Source organism: Ooceraea biroi, chromosome 10 (genome assembly GCF_003672135.1).
Source record: "Ooceraea biroi isolate clonal line C1 chromosome 10, Obir_v5.4, whole genome shotgun sequence".
In the NCBI taxonomy this organism is placed as follows: Eukaryota; Metazoa; Arthropoda; class Insecta; order Hymenoptera; family Formicidae; genus Ooceraea; species Ooceraea biroi.
Genome location: NC_039515.1, coordinates 6,857,613 through 6,870,201, shown reverse-complemented (window position 1 = coordinate 6,870,201; position 12,589 = coordinate 6,857,613). Strand labels below are relative to the sequence as shown.

Genomic DNA, 12,589 nt, shown 5'->3' with positions numbered 1-12,589 from the left:
CGTACGGAACGAAACGTGCGTACCTCGTGCTTCGCTACGCGAACCGGAAACGCTCGATGGTTGCATAAGTCGGCATGCAGCATTATCCACGCCGACGTGTGCATGGACGGAGATGCGGTCCATTCTCTCATTCCCACCCAGCTGGTACTAACCGTTTCAGCAAGCGGCCTTTGTTCGCCGAAGGAAAAGTCTGAATTTTCCTCGATAGAAATTGTGTAGGAATAAAATCTGAATCTTTTCAGGTTAAAATCATAATTAATTCATAAATTTTTATTAAATTAAAGTTATTTTATAATGTATTTATTGGGTCATTAAGTATGAAACTTTACAAATGTAAAAGCGCCATCTTTAACATTTGTTATCTCAAATTTGGCGCCAGACGTCAGTATCAGGTTAGGTTAGTGTGATAGATGTATGCTCGCTCTTCAAATGTCATATTTGTTTGTTCAAATATCTTCATTAGTTTTATTGGTGGATTCTTTTTTATGGAACTATGGAAAAGTCCAAAATTCGTGTGATTTATGAATATGAGTTCCGCCGTGGAACCACAGTGTCGGAGACAGCTCGTAATATCAACGCTGTATTTGGTGAAGGTTCAACTACTAAAGCAACGGTGGGCAATTGGTTCAAAAACTTCAGAGATGGAGATTTCAGCCTCGCTAATGAGCCACGTGGAAGACCAAAGACGAAGGTGGATAATGATCACTTGAGAGCCGTAGTAGAGTCCGATCCATCTCAAAGTACACGTGAATTGGCATCGATATTCAATGTTTCCATACCCACCATATTGGTTCATTTAGCTGCAATTGGTAAGATAAAGAAGTTGGACAAATGGGTCCCGCACGAATTGACCGACGCGCAGCAGGTGCAACGTCTAGAGGCTTCCCTTTCTTTGCTTTCCCGTCACAAAAATGAATCTTTTTTTAATCGAATTGTGACCTGCGATGAAAAGTGGATACTCTACGACAATCGTAAACGCTCACATCAGTGGTTGAACGCTGATGAACCACCGAGACATCACGCGAAACCCAACGTTACACAGAAGAAGCTTATGGTGACTGTTTGGTGGTCCAGGTGAGGTGTTTTCTACTACAACTTTATGAAACCTGGTACATCGATAACGGCTGAAGTATATCGCAAGCAACTGGACGAAATGATGCAACAACTTGCTATTAAACAACCGAAATTGGTCAATCGGTCAATGCCAATCCTGTTGCATGATAATGCTCGACCGCACGCTGCACGACTGACCGTGGCAAAGCTACGGGAGTTGGAATTGGAAACTCTCCGTCATCCACCATATTCACCAGATCTATCACCTACCAACTATCACTTCTTTCGGAATTTGGACAACTTGTTGGTGGGAAAATTCTTCAATTCTCAACAGGCAGTCGAAACAACCTTCCGCGACTTCATCGATTCCCGTACTCCTGGCTTCTATAGTAGAGGCATAGACCAACTACCACTAAAATGGCAGAAGTGTGTAGATAACATGGGCGCATACTTCGATTGAAAATAAATCATGTCCATGTGCCAAAAAATGCAAAAGTTTATGTTCTATTTGTAAAGTTTCATACTTAATGACCCAATATTATATAAAATAAGTTTTATTAAATAAATTCAATTATAATATTTAGTTCCTTAAATTAAAGTAATTTCTTAAATTCAATTCAATTTTATAAGTTACAAGAAAAATCTAAACTTCTGAAGTTACAGACATTTTTGTGGATTTCCTAATCTTTAGATCAATCTTGATTTGATCGAATTGAGTCGAGAAACGATCGAAAGAATTAATTCTTCGTGCATCATTACTTATTCGACCTTTTCCGGCGCACATAAATTCGGTCCCGTGGCAGAATCGGGCCGTTTCTCTCATCTTCGCACTATCCCTCGATCGTCGACGCCGTTTCGATGATTAAAGGAGAAAACCATGAGGGCTAAAACTCGTCGGATTTAAACCGGAACTGGCGCGACAACTCTGGCCAGCGTCGGTCCATCGCGATCTATTTCTATTTCGTGGAGAGTCCACTCTCTCTGTTGAGATAGGGAGAGGGCGTGAGTCATTTCGTATATATTAGTCAAGCATCGCGCCTGGGGGACCCCCCCTAACGAGGAGTCCTCTGCGATAATTTATAAATAATTCCCGGTGCCCCGGATTTTGTTGGTCGGATAATTTCAAGCGGACTTGAAGCTTTCACGGAAAGTTAATTGATGGTGCCAAGAGTGCACCAAAAGCTAATTTTATCGTAAGGTAACTTCACGAGTCGACTTCGGGATAACTTCTCCATCTAGACGTCGCCACAGTTGTAATTAACGACGTATTTAAAAGTACCTATTTTTTTATTTTCTTTTCAATTGCGCAGAGTCGTGAATGCATCGAGTGATACATTAAAGGGTAATTATTTAGCTTAACGGAGCAACCTCGGATGACCTTGACCTTGACATATATATATTATAGAGGTCACCCTCCTGAGTGACCTTCAAAAGATTTTAGCCGTCGCTCATTGTTTATTAAAAAGTTATTAACAAAAGAAGTTTAATGATTTTGCACGAATCTTCAACTGTCCACGCGAAGCAAGGACTTGAGTTTGACATATATTACAAAAGTCACCTTCCCGAATAACCCGCACTAGGTTTCACCCGTCGCTCGTTGTTTGTTAAAAAGTTATTAACAAAAAAGTTTGATGAATAGAGCATAATTTTACGATATCATATACGTTTACGAAAGAGTATATTTGATGGAATTTTAGCTTTAAATCAGAAATAGGTTTGGGTTAGGTTATATTTTCCGAAACTGGAGCCCCGGACACATACGCTCGTTTTCAGCCCGCTTCGCCGGAGCCGGTGTTACAGATTTTACCGTACAGATTTTGATCACCTGGTACACGACACTGATCCTGGCGGGGGGGAGGGGCGAAGTCCCTCCCCCCGCCCTCCCGCGTAGCGGGCTGAAAAACGAGCGTATATGTGTCCGTGGCTCCAGTTTCGGAAAATATAACCTAACCTAACCTAACCAGGTTAGGTTAGGTTAGGTTAGGTTAAATCACTTTCCTTCCTTCGTTCATATTCGTCGTTTATGTCTTTCAATATTCAAAATAACTACTATATTTTCGAAACTTCTTTTGTTAATAACTTTTTAATAAACAATGAGCGACGGCTAAAACCTTTCGAAGGTCACTCAGGAGGGTGACCGTGACAACATATGTCAAGGTCAAGGTCATTCGAGGTTGCTCCGTTAATCTAAATAATTACCCATTAAAGTACTTTCCAGTTATCCGAAGCTATCGCGTTCAGAGTTAAAGCCGGGAGCATGTGGGGCAATCGTGACGTAATCCAGAAATGAGGTAACGCTAAAAAGCCAAAGACCGATACCGTGGTTTATTAGAGCGAAGGGCGACAAACGCCCGCACGAAAATCGATTATCCGATTGTTTACACGCGATTAGGGGAGCGCGAGCAGGTGTCGGCTGGGTGCAAGCTGCCGATGACAGAACGACGAAAATGTACGTCGCAGGTGTCCCAGATACAAGTTAGTACGCAGACGTAGTATGTACACGTGGACGAGTGGAGGGAGGGAGGGGGGGGGGAGAGAGAGAGAGAGAGAAAATGAGGAAACATAGGTGCGGTTTCCCGGTAAGATCGCTTTGTAGGGAAAAAAAGGAAGGAAGCGCACTCTAAGCCGCACTTCCTCTTTGAACTATTATAAAAAACCTGTCACGCGCAAGCAAAATGTCCCTCGAAAAGCCTGTTGGTGTACCGGGCGCGTATTTTTTCATCTTGAATATCAATATCAATGAGGATTGAATGTAGCGGTTTGAACGAAAAAAATTGTCCAGAATCTTAAGTTCGATGGACCGACGCTGGCCAGAGTTGTCGCGCCAGTTCCGGTTTAAATCCGACGAGTTTTAGCCCTCATGGTTTTCTCCTTTAATCATCGAAACGGCGTCGACGATCGAGGGATAGCGCGAAGATGAGAGAAACGGCCCGATTCTGCCACGGGACCGAATTTATGTGCGCCGGAAAAGGTCGAATAAGTAATGATGCACGAAGAATTGATTCTTATTTTTCAGTTAAATCTTACTCTTTTATTTAATTCGAATCAACTTCTGCTCTAAATTCGAATTAATTCAATTCGTTCAATTTGATTCACTTTTAATATATGGAAATTAATACAATGTACCTAAACTGAATCAATTTGAAACGGTCTGTGTACAGACCGAGAAAATCTGCTCCGAATCAAAGGAATGCGCGTTCTAGATACTCGCTCTTCCGTTTCACCGTAAGTACGATCATTCTATCTGCGGATTAGTCATCGAGTGTCTGCGGCGGTATCACGATTTTCCCACGTAAGAATTCTCTCGCGGCGAGCGCGATCGATTACACAGGCCGACATGGTTTTTGCTGTTTGAATATAAGATATCATTTTCGATGTATTTTTTCACGCTGAACACGAATCCGGCCGCGAAATTGCTCTATGACGTCAGGTTTTTGAGAAAAATGAGGTTAAAAGTGTCAAAAGTGACGTTTTTTGCCATTTTTATGATTTTTTCGCTGGTAAAATAAATTTTATTTTTTACTTTCGTTTTCGCCATCTTAAAGTGCCAACTTTTATCTTTAAACTCGATTTTTCGAAACTCCGTAGGATTGTTTTTCGCCGAGTTAACCACTCCGCTGTCAGACGAACATTTCGTGCCAAAAATGTACTTGGAGAACAAAACTTCAGAACTGGATAATAATGATTTTAATATGAAGGTTTTTGAGGTCGCTGAATCCAATTCTGAAATAAGATTTTAAAAATTAAAAATGGCCGATCCAATATGGCGGACCAAAATTTGTAAAACTATTAGAATTTCAATAAAATTTGGTATATACTGTTTTTTTTACTTCTGGGTGGGTTACATTTCGCTTCCCCAAATGAGATTCTGGCATTTTAAATCTTCTGTGTATAATGTACTTTACACGAGCAAAATTTAACTATACCTTACTGATGCAAACACAGTATCCTGCACCATGTTCTTTGTTCGTAGACCGTTTAGCCGCAGTAGGAGCGATTTTACAAACCTTCTACGTTTACCAGAGTGCACCACGTGGAGGCAGCCTACATCACACTCTTTTGATTTTTTAAAAATGTTTTTAGCTTTGTTGTTTTTAAATTGTTTTATCATTTTTTATCATTTTAATTTTCATTTTTTATAATTTCATTTTTTTTATTTTTAAATTATTAAAAAGATATTATATAAGTACATAGGCACGTATAAACTTAATAACTTAATATCATAAATACTTAAAATCGAGTGCTACGGAGGCCGAAATGTTCGTCTGACAGCGGAGTGGTTAACTCGGCGAAAAAATCCTACGGAGTTTCGAAAAATCGAGTTTAAAGATAAAAGTTGGCACTTTAAGATGGCGTAAACGAAAGTAAAAAATAAAATTTATTTTACCAGCGAAAAATTCATAAAAATGGCAAAAAACGTCACTTTTAACCTAATTTTTCTCAAAAATCTGACGTCATAGAGCAATTTCGTGGCCGGATTCGTGTTCAGCGTGAAAAAATACATCGAAAATGATATTTTATATTCAAACAGCAGACAAAAAGTCTAAAAATGTCGGCCTGTGTTATCGGTCTCTAGCTTACTGGATTAAATCTGTGATTAATTGCCTGATCGAATCTTCATTCATGTGGAACCAACGCGCGCGATTTAGCGAAAAATGCGAGGGAAAGAAAGACGTACGAGGCACCCACGCAATCTGCAATTTCCGGTCGCGCGCGTCTTCCTTTAATCAGCGTTCGATAGCGGACTACGAGATGGGATCGCTCCTTGTAACTATCCGCCGCATCCTTATTGATCCTTTGCGTGAACGTGATGTCGCGAACGCGAAATGCAATTTTCCCCTGACGTGATGGCTCCGTCCTCGAACACGTCCATGCCAACTCGCTTAATCCCATTCCGGTATTGCGGCTGTTTATTTTCCCACAATTGCGTGAATGAGAATTTGCAGTATTCATACATTTCCTATCTAGCAATCTAGCGGTTAGATGGAATTTTTTATCTAGTAGCTGAATAGAAAAGTAATTTAGAGAGGTCGTTCTTGCGTACCTTGGAACGCAAATTTTGATTTAACTGTTTGTTGATTACTAAGATCTATATGTTACTCAATCTTTTTTCGATTTTGCTGTTTCAATGTGATGCTTTAAAAAGCGATGGATTCTGCGTAACGAGGATTTAAAAATAGTGTATTGCGGGCACATCGCGTCGTTACTTCCGGTCGTTTGTCAGCGCATCAGCGAACGCGAGTCTGGTTTTCAAAAGTTAATGAAGTTCCCCGTGCGATTCAATAAATTGTTGCATTGTCGACCGGCTGACTGGCATGTTCGTGAAAGATTCAGCGATTCGATGCGCGGTACCTTGCTGAATGAGTCGACCGCGGGAAAAAAAAGCCTCGCCCTACCCGGATGTCGTCGGTGTACTAACTTCCAGGATGCACAATGCTGAGTAAATTAGATGGAAATACGCAGAGATCAACGCACTGCTTCTGCTGGCAGTTGAGATCTATAGATCGTTGGATCCCCGATCGCGCGAAGCTTTCTTTGACTCCTCGAATAATTATGATAAATCGATTAAATAAGCATTTGCAAAATATCTAATCTTCGAATCATAATCTCAATTTGAAATATTCTCGATTTGGGTCGTCCCGCTAATGATCAAATTCGATTTTACTGAATCCGCCTTCAACTCGAATATACGTGAACGTAACTTTTACAACCTGAAACAGATCCGTGTTACTAATAGTTCTATTGGGTTGGCCAAAAAGTAATTGCGTTTTGTTTTATATAAATAAAAGGCGAATTTTTCATGGGAAACAAAAACTTTATTAAACAATATATTGTCCATTTTGTTTGATTAACTTTTGCCATTTTTCAGGCAACTTCATGATTCCGCGCTCAAAAAAGTTCTTATCTTTTTCAGCAAAAAACTATTCCAAGAACGATTTCATATCCTCATCAGCAGTCAAGGTTTTACCATTCAAGACGTTTTGCAAAGAACGAAACAAATGGTAATCTGATGGTGCCAGGTCTGGCGAATATGGTGGATGTGGTAACATCATGGTAACACATCCCATCCAAGCTGCAACAATTTTTCACGACTGACCAAACTTGTACGTGGTCTAGCGTTATCGTGGCGAACCACAACACCTTTGCGATTCACCAATTCTCGACGTTTCTGTTTGATGGCATCATTTAATTTATCCAGTTGACGACAGTATGCGTCTGAATTAATGGTTTGATTCCTCGCAAGCAGCTCAAAATACACAATACCTTTAAAGTCCCACCAGACTGACAGCATAATCTTTCTTTGGTGAATATCTGCTTTTCAAGTGCTTTCAGCAGGTTCATCACGATCTTTTTCGTTTGACGTTGTTGTAGACGATCGATTTTTCGTCGCCTGTTATCATACGTTTCAAAAATCGATCATTTTCCTCACGTTTCAAAAGAGAATCGCAGATGTCAATACGCTTAGTGAGATGAATTTCTTTGAGCTCATGTGGTACCCAAATATCGAGCTTACTAATGTATCCAAGTCGTTTTAAATGGTTTTCAACACTCGATTTCGATATGTTAAGATCCTCAGCAATCTCTCGTGTCGTTAAACGCCGATTGGAATCGATCAGTGCCTTTATTTTGTCATCATGAATTTCGATTGGCCTTCCTGAGCGTGGTGCATCTTTCGCATTAAAATCTGCAGATCGAAATTTAGTAAACCAATTTTGACACTGCCGCAGCTTTAAAGCATCTTCGCCATATACATCAGATAACTTTTTATGAGCTTGCACAGCGTTTTTCCCTTTTCGGAAGTAATAAAACAAAATATGAGGAAAATGTTCTTTTTGATTTTCCATTTTGAAATCGACGGCAAACAAACAATCGTTAACGAAATCGCGTACTTTCTTTTTCTAAAACAAGCTTGAACCGTGAGTTGTTAACCTACATAATGAATTTGCGGTTTAGAATGAAGTTAGTTACAATTCAAGACATGTATGTCCATCTATTGGAAAAAAACGCAATTACTTTTTGGCCAACCCAATAGAATTCGAATCCGCCTCGAACGGGAACGCTACTAAATTCTTGAAGCTTCTCGGAGCTTTGAATTTTAAGATCTTTGAATAATGGAACGTCAGGAACTTAGGATCTAAGACCATGGGATTTTGAGACTCTGAAATCTTGAAATATGCTCGCATATAAATCTGTCGTATGTTACGCAATTGAAATTTTAGAATCTTAGCACTACGAGGTTTCAACCTTTCAAACCCTCCAATCTTTTAATTTTTAATCTTCTCATACATATTTGACCAATAAAATCAACAATTAAATTGATATCACGTTCGTGTTATTATCGCGCAAACCTGAGTCTTCTGAATCATAAGAAATCGTAATGAAATGGTAAAAAAATTAATGAACAAATGAATTGACGATGTAGCGACGATAATTATGAACTGACTCCACTCACGATCCGCGGCCACGTGGATACCTGGATTCCCCTGGCTCCCACACTCTCGGAGAGAGCTCCCACTACCTGCGATCGTTCCTTCTTCTTTCCTCCTGCGGCCTCCTCCGTGGTCTGCTAACGCGGTCCCTGCTCGGCCAATTGCGGTGTGGCTTACCTCGACCTCGTGTCCGTGTGTGCTCTCTCTGTCTGTCGTCGCTTAGTGTCTCACGAGTGGTCCAGCAGTCTGGACGCTGCGCCGATCCCTCGCGTTCGGAAACCGCGCGAAATGCCGCAACGAATAAATTAATCAGTCGGTTTTATCGCGGTGCGATGTTGCCGTCGACGTGATGGTGATTAGTTTAATTGACGGATCGGTGATCCAACCTATCGTGTGATTTAAATCTTGGTTCTTGTGGTTGATGAGAAGGCAGCGGGTGCTGTCGCCGTCACGTAATAAGGTATTGTTCTTCGTTTTATTTTAATCTTTTAATCTTTTGCGATATGATTTTACCTTAATCTTGCTTCTCACGTACAATTTATTTGTAAAAATTATTCATTTATTAATGTAAAATTAATCACACATTAAGTACGGGTACGAAGTACTAATTTCTTCAAAATATACAATGATGAATATATACATTTTTGAATATACATGTGCCATTAAAAATTGAATTAAGCACAATTTCCGCACGTGTTAAGGCTCTCAATGAAACTCTCGCCGGTGAAAAAAATCAGTGTCTGATTTATTGACGGATATCTCATCCGTGTTTAGCGAGACACCGCGATTTGAGAAACTAATTTGCGTGTTCGAGACATAAACAGATCCGGAATACGAGTACTCCCCAAATACGCGGTGCGGGCATGTGCTCTCTGTCTTTTCTCAGTTAACGTTTCGTAAGTGCTACAGGATAGCACGTGCACATCGGAGACCCTTGACTCTGCGTTTAGGTCCGGAGATCTCGCTCTTGCACTCTCGTCAATCCGTTCTTCGTAAAGGAAAAATTATCAATGCCTCGGCACGGCCGCGACGTGACGCGCGCTTGCTTTCATCTACGTGAGTGATCATATGAGCACTCGAGTATATAGTCGCTTCCGCCACTCGTAGGATCGATCTCCGGGGATCGCGGGGAATTTCAAGTGCATTTACGAGAATATTCCACCTGGAGAGGTGAATGCTAATTTTTAATTGTGTTGTATATTTCTAAAACTGAAAGAAATTCAATTGGACATGGAATAAACAAAGAACTAGAATGATATATCACAAAGCGTACAAATAAAATTTCTAACTTTATGTAATTGAACATTAATTAAGTTAATTACTATATGGAATGATGTTTTATTACTAAAGCGTAATTATAGAAGAATGTTTGTTAACATTATTTTATTAATTAAATTAATTTAGATATCTTGAGTTATTAATTAAATTTAAACATTATCTTATAATATTAATATAAATTTAATATTATATAGTCTGGATATTTTACAGTATTTCGAATAAAGTTTTAAATTGGAAAGTTAATAATCGATAGCAGATTAAATATTAAGATCTCCAATTATCGAGACTTCAATAGCAATAGAATTGCAGCAGAATGAATGAATCGTACTGTGGTATTCGCTTCTCAGCGGTGCCGTATGTTTCGAGGTCACATTAGGCCATAAAGGATTAACGGCGCCGGTAGTCCTGGCAATGTAAGGAGATACTCTGAAAGCAATATCACAATCAATCGTTCTCTTCCTCGAGGAAATCTCGCCTCCGGTCTCTCAAAGGATTCTCTTTGAGCGTTCCACTGACAAGGGAAGGTTTTTAAGTGTTACACTCGGATTTCAAAAATTTTTTGCATGCAGGTAGGGAGGTCCCCAAATAGAAAAAAAAATAAAAGTAGCGGCCCAAATGCATATTTGCGCGCTACGTGCGCAATTTTCGATGTTAGGTTAATTACTCAAAAATGCTTTTCCAATCGAATTCTTTACATTTTTTATTTCACCTAATGCACATTTATATTGCTTTGAATAATTTTGTGTGTGTGTGTGTGTGTGTATGTGTGTGCGTGCGCGTATGTGCTTCTGTGTGCGTGTGTGTTAGAAAATACGAGCGTTTAATGTAATCTCGTGCCGCGCGAGCACAGTGCGTATAAAAGGCCCATCGCTCAAAAATGGTATCTGCATCGTAACTTTTTTAATTTTTTACTGCAACTGCCAATGCACACAATTTGGAACAATTGTACATTGCGCAAATCGTAGTTTGCTCTTTCTGCGTGATTTATTGTATGCGACTTTAAATAGATTTGCTCAGAATCCGTAACGAGGACATAAAAGATCTGGTCAAGGGAGGTTTTTAGTTCTTTCAGTTTTAATTTTGGTTTTGATTTCTTTTTAAAGCGTTGTGCATTAGGTGAAATAAAAAATGTAAAGAATTCGATTGGAAATAGCATTTTTGAGTAATTAACCTAACATCGAAAATTGCGCACGTAGCGCGCAAATATGCATTTGGGCCGCTACTTTTATAATTTTTCTTCTATATGGGGACCTCCCTACCTGCATGCAAACAATTTTTGAAATCCGAGTGTAACACCTAAAAACCTTTCCTTGTGAGTCTCACGCTATTCACGTGCTTCGGAGTCAACTCTCTCTCTTTCTCTATCGCCATTAAGAAGTTTATTAAGTTTAAGAAGTTATTACCCACACACAAACGCACCAATCAGAATACCATTTGCATATTTGTATATAATCCGACGCGATTTAATTCGGTGTGTGTTCTTAAACTGAAGCGCGGCGGTACGTTATCTTTCGTTTCTCTTGGCCATTTTTCCACATAAATATAAGTGGCTCGGCGGATGAGGCTTAATCCTGTATTTCGGGATTTGATTAAACGAGCCTAGACGAGCCGAATCGAAATAACGGGCCGTCGAAATCACAGAAGGTCGTCTGTGTATCGCTCGCTCGTGACAAGCTAGCTTGGCCGACGAGCTCATTAACTCATAAAATTGAACGGGCCGAGTTGTCAGTCAAAGCAGCAACGACAGACGCGCGCAGTTAATAAAGCGACCGTTAATCGGCGACGACGATGACAACATGCTGCAGCGGATTCCTCTTAACTCAGTAACTTCGACCCCCCGAAATGATTGCATTCGCCGGACTGCCAAGCGGACGCCGCTCGGGCTCCTCATCTCTTGCGAACGCATTCCCGCCGCGAAAATATTCCTCTCGAGCTCTGAAAGTTTCTTAGGAAAGGAGAGTTTCGCCCCACAAGATTTATAAATTTAATATTAACCAAATTTCTTGTTAATAACGATTCTAGTCGGGAATATAAATTTGCATGTTGAGACTGTAAACTTCGATATTAAATGTTTCTCATGGAATTTAGAAAATGCTATCAGTCATGTTATTTTCTTTATTACGTCCATACATGCATCATCAACTGACTCATCACGCGCGTAAGAAGACAACGATAAACAAATGATGCGAGTCGAGATTGAACGACGACTCCGTGCGACCGCGCGAATGGACATTTTATTAAATTATTATCGCCGTCGAGTCTGGCCTGGGGCACGGGGTAGACGTGAACGGGCGCGAGAATCGGCAACGATTCAAATTGCCTCTTAAAACAGGCGTAAAGCAAATTGCATAAGTGGCGAGGTACGCGCCGACCAATCGCGGTGTCGTCCTCGTCATCTCGCGAGGCTACTGCGCGCATCTTATGCACTTACTCGCATCCTTCGCGATGCAGTCGCGCGCGAAAGTACCTGCGCGTTGCTACGATCTCGCGACGTCGACTTCCGCCACCGCGGAAAATTGCGATGATGACTCATTGCGACTCCAAAGCGCGGCCCTGAAGCAAGAAAAGTGGCGATTTTATGGCGACCGCCACGAGGAAAAAAATATTTCCCGTGTATGAAACTATTGGGTTGTTCGGAAAGTTATTTCGTTTTTTCAAGGAAAAATGAAAGGCGGTTTTTTCATATTTAGAATCAATTTTATTCAGTGATGTATTGGCCATTTTGTTCCACTACCTTTCGCCATCTTTCTGGCAACTTTAAGACTCCACGCTCATAGAAGTCCTTCTCCTTATTGACAAAAAATTGAAGCAAGTGATTTTTGACGCCT

At 40.4% G+C, this 12,589-nt stretch overlaps 1 protein-coding gene and 1 pseudogene across 1 annotated transcript in view; both read left to right on the top strand.

Moving 5' to 3' along the window:
- The window catches only part of LOC105286900, a 107,283-nt gene that overhangs the window by 42,630 nt on the left and 52,064 nt on the right, over positions 1-12,589 (top strand). The window lies entirely within an intron of this gene.
- Positions 494-1,513, top strand: LOC113562745 (annotated as a pseudogene).